The 10,962-nt window shown below is 40.8% G+C and overlaps 1 long non-coding RNA gene across 1 annotated transcript; it reads right to left on the bottom strand.

The window, feature by feature from the left end:
• Positions 1-805: 805 nt before the first annotated feature.
• Positions 806-7,246, bottom strand: LOC117534677. Its single transcript, XR_004567305.1, has 4 exons — positions 6,901-7,246; positions 2,011-2,111; positions 1,737-1,861; positions 806-1,622 (listed from the first exon to the last, which is right to left on the bottom strand). It is a non-coding gene; the product is annotated as an uncharacterized LOC117534677 (long non-coding RNA).
• Between the last annotated feature and the right edge of the window lie 3,716 nt (positions 7,247-10,962).

The raw sequence follows: 10,962 nt of genomic DNA on the forward strand, positions 1-10,962 counted from the left end.
CTAAGGACGTAACCCTTTATGCATACATATACATTTTAGTTTATGATTCAGCCTTGGGTAAGACTTTTATAGTCTATGGCTATGACGCCTATAATGCTAAACGGGAGCAAATGTTAACAGGGGACCCAATTATGCCAGTGGTTGCCGCGGGAGCTAACGGAGCCGCAGGGGGCTAGCTCCAGCCGGCGTCCCGGAGCTAGCCCACTGCGGCTCCGTTAGGTCCGGGCGGTGGAGTCCGTCTTTTCTCAACGTGTGAATGACAAGCATTAAGAATAACAAAATATAGCTAATTATCTTGCAGATTGTCTCATTTGATTATGAATGTAACGTTTATATAGGGGAACTACACTGTTAGCAGTAACTTGGTATGCATGTATTTCATGTTAGCTTAGCTTCTTAGCCTGAGCTAGCTCTGTTTACTTCCAGTTCGGAGGCAGCAGGTCCCGCCCAAGCCCCCAGGAAGTGCGCCGGACTCAGATGGAAATATTCGTGCTGGCCAAACGGCGGTACTGCACATCCGTTTGGTTGCCAGGCCCGGAAACACTTTTTCCCATTGACTTACATGGGGAAAGAATGGTCTGTAACTCGTTGGATATTTTTTTTTAAACTAAATAAACTACCCAGTATGAACACTTGTATAGCCCTTATTAAAAAAATTCGTTCCTCAAGTTGTTCAGCCAAAGCCCGCTGTCTTTACAGCTGAAACCCTGGTGGTGCAGACTTTGTACTCCTTCATACTGCTTTCGGGCAGTTGCCTCGTATTTGCATCCATACCTGTCAGTCACACACACACACACACACACACACACACACACACACACACACACACACACACACACACAGTATTTTTATGCATTGAATATTTTGTGAATCATGTTTTGTAATGATAATGAATTTAGTTATAAGTTACTTGTACTGTAACTTACTGATATACGTGATATAATCAGCGTATACCACAGGTAGAATTGTAAGTTACTTTTCACAACAAGTCGGTATCCCTCCGCGTCTGAGAAAAACTGTATACAGTTTGCTTTTCTGATTGGCTCCCTAATCCCTAATAAATACCTTGTTGCAGCTGTAGAGAACTTGTATGCCTCTGGGTAGCATATGGACTTGATCAAGGACTTTGATGGCTGTGCAAGACTAGTCTGTAGAACCTGCTTCAGTCTTGAGGCTGTGATCCTTCCTGCTCTTTGGCTAAACCATATTGCTGATAAGCTCTGGTTTCTGGTCTCCTCCTCTACTGCCTGGACCTGTGGCTGTGTCAGCTTTTCCTGTCTGAAGTCCTGGCATGCATTCTGCAACTCTGTTGGGGATAGCTGTAGCATCTCTGGTGTCCTATACTGAGGTAGTGGTTTAGGTAGCTTGCTCACAGATTTAGGGACAAATTCTCTGTAATATGGTTCCCTGGACATCAGTGCAGCACTTCTTGGGGAATTTCTGCTCAAAGTCTTGAAAAACTGCATATACCTCTCTGATCCTCGCTCCAATTTTGAACCCTGGACTGTGGGACGCTGAAATGTGTGCTTCTCACCTGTCCTTCCAGCAATGGTATCATCCAGTTTTTGCTTTTTGGATTTTGCGGATGAAAAGTCTATCATCGCAACTGGAGCAGCAGGAATCTGCACATGTGAGAGACAGATCAACATGTATGTGAACATACATGTAGGTGCAGTGTAACAATGAGACAGGCAAGGACGGCATGAACAGCTGACTGACCACTGGGGTCTGAATACCTTTTTGACATGTGATGGCATTAGCCACTTGCACTTCTCAGTGGTGCAGGATGCAGTCTCTCATCTTCACACCTGCTTCGATTGCAAACAGAACTGCTCCAACATGTGAGCAGGATTCTGACAAACTGTATAGACAGAGACATACTAGAATAACTAGATTGATCGTAAAAGCTAGTAATGGTATAACATGAATATTATAGCAGGCATTATTTTGTCTGAGCTTAAGTGTTGTGTCAAATATGCTTTGGGTTGGGATATTTATTTTATGACTTACCCAGCCATACAGTTACAGTGTGCTGTAACAACCTCTCCATCTTCTTTAGCTACAATCCACGTTTTTAATGGTGTTTCTCCAGACCTCTGGGAATGGTTGACCTACACAATTGAAGCTCCAGTTCACAACTTGCGAGTTGGTAACATACATTTAACAACATCACAAGCAACACATAACCAGATGGTCTTGGTAAAGAGGTTGTTTTTAATATTAACCTCAACATAGAGTGATATAAACAACGTGCAGGCTGTTCAAAGGCTCTGAGCTGTCTATACACACAAAACACAATATATCCTAAGCTAAACACATAACAAACATACACATATATACACACACAACACACTCACAGGCCAGTTAATGCTGAAGGCAAGGCGACAGCCGTAACACTGCCTTACATGAGTCCATGTAGCTAAAGTTAGCTAGCTAGATGTCTCCTAATAATGCTACTTAGAGGTAAGAAAGTATGGAGAGGCGAAGTCCCTCCCCTTCCGAAAGCCTCCATGGGACCCCGGAAGCGGAAAATTATACATTGAAGTCAATGGAGAGAGAAAGGTTATCTTTTGATCCCGTTTGAATTGTGCCACGAATGACACATATGATGTTTGTCAATTTAAAAGAACATTTTGCAAGTCAAAAAAATAAAAATGTGTCGTAAAACTGTGAAGTTACAATTTTTTTTGTGTGAAACCGCTCAGTGAACTACAGGTCTCTGGTCTCGCACAATACGCGTCACCAACATAAAGATGGCCGTCACGTTAGCACATTTCACCACATTCTTTCAGAATGAGAATACAATTATTTTACGAGGTGAAAATCACTACAAGTCTGGGCACGTTGAGAGCTGTACATATATGAAAGGGGAGTTAGTCGGTTCTGTAAGAGCCAGCATGCGGGACCGGCTTTACAAGGTTTCGGTGAGTAATATGAGTGCAATGTTTAACGTTAATGTCAGCTAGCTAACATTAGCTAACAAGGTACACTAACGTGTTTTGTTTTAGCAACTAGTTTTCTCCTTAAGAACTTCGTGGTCTCTGTGTATGCTGTGGATAACATTAGTGTTCACAAGAACAAGGTACACTCCCGTGTTTTGTTTTAGTTGCTCTTCAGATTGAAGCGGCCAGTTTTATATCGACTATACTGTATATGTGATCTCCTTTTTCTCGTTGTGTCATTTGACTTTATTTGCTGTGTGTAGATTCAAGGATGTTGGTTATCTAGGCACAGCTGTGTGTGACTCCCTCTGGTACACTGGTATGTGTTTTCCTAATGTAGAGAGCATTGATTAATTAATAAACTACACACTGAGTCTAGATCCTGACCAAATCCTTTTTTATTGTTGATCAAATGTTTTTCAAAAATGTATTCATACACATTTAGAAAAATACAATGTACAATCACAACCAATACAGCACAAATTACAAAAAATACAGAAAAAACAAACAATAACAACAGACAAGAGGACAAAACTATGGAAAAATAAACCCTCCCACCCCCAGATCCGGACCATCCTTGTATTATTGCTCATTCAATCTATTATAGCATGTTAACAAATGGTACTTACTTTATTTTTACAGATCTGCATGGGAGACGATGGCGCGATGCAGAGCGCTGTCTGTGATTGTGCACAGGAGATGTACAAATGCAGCCACGCTGCAGCATTGGCAATATTTGCCATGTGGCAGATCAGCTCCACAGATGTTGAGTGCCAGTGGAGGAAGCCTGGCACTTCCAAAGTAGTCCAGCCGGTGTCTCAACTTTACCAACAGCGAGAGGAGACATACAACCCACTGGCCAGAGACATCGCCAACTGTCAACTGGGAGGTTGTAAACGAAGCCGAAGGGGTGAAGGCTTTTGTGGAGGCCTATCAAGTGACAGTGTTCGAATCGAGTCTGGTCTCTTTGTGAGTGAGTCGGGTGTTTTGGGAGCATCACCCGATGGACTTGTGCAGCCATCTGCCCTGCTGGAGGTGAAGTGTCCACACAGCCAGAGGAACATGACCATCGCGGAGGCAGTTTAGTTACCATCCTTCTGTCTCCGTGAGGAGGGTGGGTCATATATTCTCAAGGAGAATCACCCATACTGGCACCAGGTCCAAGGGCAGCTGCATATCACAGACCGGAGTCTCTGCTACTTTGTTGTGTGGACCACGAAGGAGGCGATCATCATCCCCATCCCCAAAGACCCTGCATGGCATGGAAATCTCCTCCTCCTGGAACAATTCTACACCCAGCATATGCTCCCTGTGTTGGCCAGTAGAGAGGAGGACATTTCAATAAACATACTCTTAACACCCTCGGACTCTGCGTTGTGTTTCGTATGTGTGATGGGGTGTTATGCAGAGGGGAGGAAAACAGGACACAGCAGATTGGGATTGTGGTGGAGATGCTGAGCAGTTATTTAATTGTTGCATGTAATTATTATTATACTGCGTGCTTCTTAGTTATTCCATCTTTTGCTGTAACATGGATCTGTATGTAACTCTATATTTACTTGTTATCTAACACACTTCCTTCTACATCATCATTATACATGATGGTGTATATAGGATATATATATTTGTATACATATCTGTAAATTGTATAATTTTATTTAAACGTCTTTTTGATCTCTCAAACTGAGTAAGATTGACAATAAAGTTGACTTTGAAAAATATATATATTCTTTATGAAAATAGTTGACTGTTGTCAAATGAATCCAAATGAAAGTTGGATTGAACTACAACTACGCCTTTAAATCTCTACGGACTGTTTTTCAGTGGGATGGCAAGTTCCTATCTTTAAACATTTATTAGTTTTTTTCTCAGAACAGATTTGATTTTCTGAAGTTAATTTAACTTTGCCGACCATGTAAGGTCATCATTAAAAGGTACAATCAATTTGTTTATGGTTGACTAAAATAATGAAAAACATTCATTTGGATAATTTACTGACAGAATAAGAAACTCAATGATGCTCTACTCACCTGTTCCTTTTTTATAAAGTGAAACAGTTGAAACGATAGGTTTTAGTAAACTTAAAAACAACCTTCTCCAAAAGCTATCAAGGAATATACCGAATACTTGTTTTAGAACTTTATTACATATTTTTATATAAATAGTTTGAATGATCCATAATTGACAGAAGCTTGTGTTTACACTGACCTGTTACTCATATATTAATGTCTTTGTAACTTCAGTAAACCACTACCTCACTCATTTCTTTCATTCATCACGGTTCAGTAAACTAAGTGATACATGAACCAGTTTAAATCATTATAATAACGTAGGATTGCAACTCTTTGAAAATGTAGGTGGCTCTTAAAAGAGCCGTTGTGTTTGGGTGTGCTGGTCTCAGGTCAGTCTAAGCTCTCTCTCCGCGGATGCGGCGGGCCAGCTGGATGTCCTTGGGCATGATGGTGACCCTCTTTGCTTGGTTCATCTTACTGGGGGGCAGCTACATGGATGTCGGTGCAGTCCACAATCATTGTGCAGTTGAAGGCAGAATGAATTTATTATTGACTCCGAATGAAGCACAACTTCATGTCATACAATACAATGACTTTATTTGTAATTGTGTAAAAAAATATGAGCATTGATTAGCAAGCAGGACCTGCAGGAACAGAGAATGGTGATGGATGGAGCTGGGAAGAGAGAAGAATAAAGAAAACAGATCAACTTTATTATCGGATATTAAAAATTCAATTTCAAAACAAGTTGCCGCTCCTACAGTTTTCTAGTATGTAAAGATGATTTCACATGACCTATGCAAAATATCACACTCAATACATGTGTGTCTCTGGGGGGTGCATTGTGCCTTTGATGTATATAAATAATATACCATAACCAAATACTATTACGTACAGTGGAAATCAGGTTGCCAGAGCAGGTCAGTGTGCATGTTCCTCAATGTATCAGCAGTTACAGGTGAGGTAAAGAAAATAAAAGAGAAAAAGGTCAGTAACAACACTTTAAAGTAACAACACTTTGAATAATTATCTCTTCTAACAATTTTCTCTCAATAAGCACACAACGACTGTCTTTCCAACAAACAGATTGTCATCACAATGAAACATGTCCAGAAGAATGTCATGCAAAGCTCCCTGCCTGCCTTCGACTCTCCCTGAACTGCTTCCTTAGCACCCGGTGGAGGGCGCAGTAGGCTACTCTTCAAATGTTTCACGAAATACTTACCATCATGTTTGGTTACTGTTTAACATTTTGGTTTACTTCATGTAATAAAATAATAACTTCATGGTAAGGCTACTAAAAATGACAAGGCTAAGTAATGTAATGCTAACTAACGTGCTCGCTACTCGTCGCTACTAGCTAGGTAGCTAACTTGACTATGAACATGCACAACATGTATATTACCTATGATATTACCTGATATGTCTGATCCAGCGACTCCTGGTCCTTTCATCAGACGGGAATCGATAGAAGGAGCAAGTGGTATGATCACTTTTATGACTACAACCTGGTACAAAGCACACAGGCATCTTGTAAAAGTGAATTTATTTTTAGCGATCTATAATTTATTGGAGGGAATAAATCAGTTATGAGATCTTCTTCTTCTTCGCTTTAATTACGAGTCTTATTATAAATCACCGAGCATGCCTGTGACATCACTTACGCGACCCAGAATGGGATTTGGGATTTGTAGTCTTTGTAGTAGCGTATTTTTCATAGTCTTATATTTCAGCAGTTTTACGACAAAATGTGACTTTTTTGACATGGAAATGATTGTTTAAGATTGACAAACATCATATGTGTAGTTCGTGGCACAATTCAAACGGGATCAAAAGATATGTGTTCTCTCTCCATTGAATTCAATGTACATTTTTCGCTTCCGGGGTCCCATGGTCCGGAAGTAGATGGGCGTGACTTCGCCTCTCCATAGGTAGTTAACACTCACCCGGGCAAAAACAAGGCGACATTTGTTTAATGCCTCTTTGGTGCCGAGGTCATTCACCAATCCACACACGAAGTAGTTTAAAGCTTCCAGGCTTTTATACGCTTTCATCTGGCTAGCCGTGTAGTAGGAGGTATGAAGGACGAGGTAGCTGGTGATATCCATCGCCTCAACAGCGGGCAAATCGGATAAATCACGAGAAAAGTCGTTTTTTTTTCAGCTGATACGGATCGTATCCGATGTGTGCTGTGATTTTTTCACGATATCTGCGGCGTGTAGGTTCATTTAATTGTTTGACATAGTCGGTGTCCTCCATGATTCCTGCGTTGATGAATGATTGCGTTTTCACTTCCTGACCTCCACTTGAATTTCGCGCGTCATAGAAGTCACGTGACTGAAACCAAGCTATAACAACGGACCCATATCGCTTTACGGAGCCCACGGAGCTGTAATAATGGATATATTGCGCATGTTTGCTGTAATTCATCATTTGTAAAATATTATACGACATGGGCTGTATGATGTAAATGTTTTATTAAATAAAGTTAATATTACCGACGTAGATTAACGTCCCTGTAACTTCTTATTGCACTTGCAAATATACCATTAAAGGAGTTGAACGTTGCTGTTTGCTATTACTATGATACCACGCAGGGATAAGCAGAGTTTACAACCTTTGCACAACACGTTTTGACCCAGATTAATTAGCTATACCATACGATATCGCCCGAGGAAGTCGTCATACTTATAAATATATATGTGTCAAAGCTCTAATCAAATTAACAGTTGTATTAATTATACTTATATATATGTATATATATATATATGTATATAGCCTGTGTTGTATATCTATACACACAAATGAACAACCTTGTGTGTGTCAAATAACAAGTTGTATTGTAGTGTTTATTTTAGTGTTGTTTTATGCTTATCCACATTTTGACTTCAGAGCACAGGAGAATGCTGGGCACAACATAAAGCTCAACAGTGAAGCTGGCAATGCTGAACAAAACCATCTAGAGTTATAATATTTATTCAGCTAAAAAAGTCAAAGCTCTACGAAAATGTAATCAAAAATACATAAGCATTTCAGGTGAAATCAGCATTTTATATAGAAATTCACAAAAATAAGAAATGAAACCTAAAAGAGATTACCACAGTACACATGTATACCTCTGATGGTTGGCAAAGGTAGAACAAATAGTGACAACAAATGTAAATACAATTTATATAGATTAAAAGGTAATATATATAATATTGATTGCAATTATTATATTAAAAAATCCACCAAACATGATCAACAGGAAAGCCCTATTAAGGCATTTCATGGTTTGAACAAAAGTTGAGGATGGGGTCCAGACAGTTCAATCAGGAGAGACTTCATTTTGTTTAAAGAACATGTATTGACACATGTCATATGATAAATGTTAAGTCTTTGGCGATTAGACCCCGATCCTGAAATCTTATATCTAAAGGTGGAAAAGCCGTGAGCATATAGGGAAACCCCCGGGGTCTAGACACTGGTGATGATGATGCTGAAGATCTGGATTTGATGAGGAGATGGGATGAAGAGGAGGTGTGATGAGGTCTTTGGATTAGCTCTCCTGGTACTGGATTTGATGAAAGGAGGTGGATGGGGGGGGAGGCGGGCGGCAGCATGAACACCTGAAATCACAGCTGACTGCAGGAGGGAGGAGAACCATTTCAAAGTTTGGCTGCTGGAGAATGAGGACATACAATGGTTAACTTCTGTGCCATTGTTGGCTGCAGCAACAGAGGTGATCGAAACAGGGGGCCGAAGTCATTTTACAGGCTGCCGGCGGTTATTATAACACACCAGGGTGAAGCAACACATGAACTTTCAAAGCGTCGCCAGGAACAATTGCTCAATAGGATCGGACGGGAGGATCTCAAACCATCCAACCACAACTATACTCGCGTTTGTGGGGATCATTTCACGTCAGGTAAGTGTCGGGTTTTACATACAAACATTCAAAATGAACATATAACCCACGTACTAAGACATGGATCTTAACAAGGAAATAGGAATCCTGGAGTCTGTCATCGATCGACATATCAGATTGTGGAGTATCTACAAAGTAAAGTCATCCCTTGGTCATCTTCACACCAGTCTGTCAATCCCCTGCAGTGCTTCGTTTAACTGTAATTTAAAGTAATTCCTCCCCCTACTGGCCATTTGATTATATGTAAACAGTAAAGGCTGTACAGTCCCTGGCACCTTTTCAGAGGCTTTTGGTTCCCTCAATTATTTGTCATGTTCTAATATCTTGACACCAGCATTTTAAATATATCTAAAGTCTGACTTGTCCTGTCAAAAGAGGTCAAATTTGTTTTAATTAACAGTTCACCCAGGATATAACTGACCTACAAGTGGCACTTTTTTGACAAAAATCATCCTGACTGGGCACCGTCTGTCAAATTGGGCCACAAGAAAATTACAGCACCTTCCCCTGCTACACATGCCAGTTATAAGTTTACGCGCCAGAAAAAGGTCATCCATCGCACTACTTGATCTCTACAGCATGGTATCTGATATACCATCTTTAGAAGAGCCCACACCAGTCCTGGGAGCCACTGGGGAAGAGGAATGACTGATTAAACCAGAGACTGGCACTGCAACTCAGACTGATTAAGCTTGGGTAAATACATTTTAAAAAAACAATTGAAAGGGCAAAGTATTATATTTATTACAGGTTTCCAATTTACCCAGTGAAAAACAAGTACATGCTTCTTTAACTGTAAGCTGCAGAGATCACCTCACATAACAGAGATAGATTAACATTGTGTTCATATTACAGTTTTTTTCAATGCTAAAACACATTTTTTGAAAGCAGGACTTATTTTCTCAAAACACTAAACACATTCACAAAACCATACACACAAAGTGCAAAACACCTCATATATACTGCAGACTTAAGCACTGCACCCAGAACTACAGAAACACTTACCAAAACCAAACTGTTGCACCAAATGGCACACACTTCATTCATAGTACAAGACATTTTGTAAAACCAACTACACACCATCGTGCTCAAGCACACAGTTTTATGGGTTTTGATATAGAGAATTCTGCAAATAAAGATTGTTCAAGTCTCCAAAATATGTGCAGAAAGACAAATATACTGTTGTTATACTTTTACTTCGTGTCGAAAGGAGCCAGTTGAGGTGGTTCGGGCACCTAGTTAGGATGCCACCTGGGGGCCTCCCTAGGGAGGTGTTCCAGGCACGTCCAGCTGGGAAGAGACCAAGGGGTAGACCTAGGACCAGGTGGAGGGTTTATATCTCTTCGCTGGCCTGGGAGCGCCTTGGGATCCCCCAGTCAGAGCTGGTTGATGTCGCCAGGGAAAAGAAAGTTTGGGGCTCTCTGCTGGAACTGCTACTCCCGCGACCCGACCACGGATAAGCGGGAGAAGATGGATGGATGGATGGAAAGTTGAATTGCAAATTGGGTGCAGAGCTGAACATGTGTTTTAGAGTTTTGGATATTTGAGCTGAGGTTTTGCTCTTTGAGTGTCAGTTTAAATAATGATGATTTTTGTGTCATTTTAGTGTGTACAACTTGTTTTGATTGTTACACTTACATTACATTGCATTTAGCTGACGCTTTTATCCAAAGCGACTTACAATAAGTGCGTTCGACCAACAAGACACAACCTTGAAGAAAACAGAATCATATAAGTACATCAGGTTTCATAGAGCAAAAACATTTCAAGTGCTACTCAACTGGCTTTAGGTAAGCCAGTCCTTTATTAGTATACAAGTGCTTTGTTAGTAGTTATATCGCTCGAAGTGGAGTCGAAAGAGATGAGTTTTCAGTCTGGAAGGTGTGTAAGCTATCTGCTGTCCTGATGTCAATGGGGAGCTCATTCCACCATTTCGGAGCCAGGATAGCAAACCCACGTGTTTTTGCTGATGGGAACTTGGGTCCCCTTCGCAGCGAGGGTGCAGCGAGCTGTTTGGCTGATGCAGAGTGGAGTGCATGTACTGGGGTGTATGGTTTAACCATGTCCTGGATGTAGGAAAGGCCAGATCCATTCTCAGCAT

Source organism: Gymnodraco acuticeps, unplaced genomic scaffold (genome assembly GCF_902827175.1).
Source record: "Gymnodraco acuticeps unplaced genomic scaffold, fGymAcu1.1, whole genome shotgun sequence".
NCBI classification, from domain to species: domain Eukaryota; kingdom Metazoa; phylum Chordata; class Actinopteri; order Perciformes; family Bathydraconidae; genus Gymnodraco; species Gymnodraco acuticeps.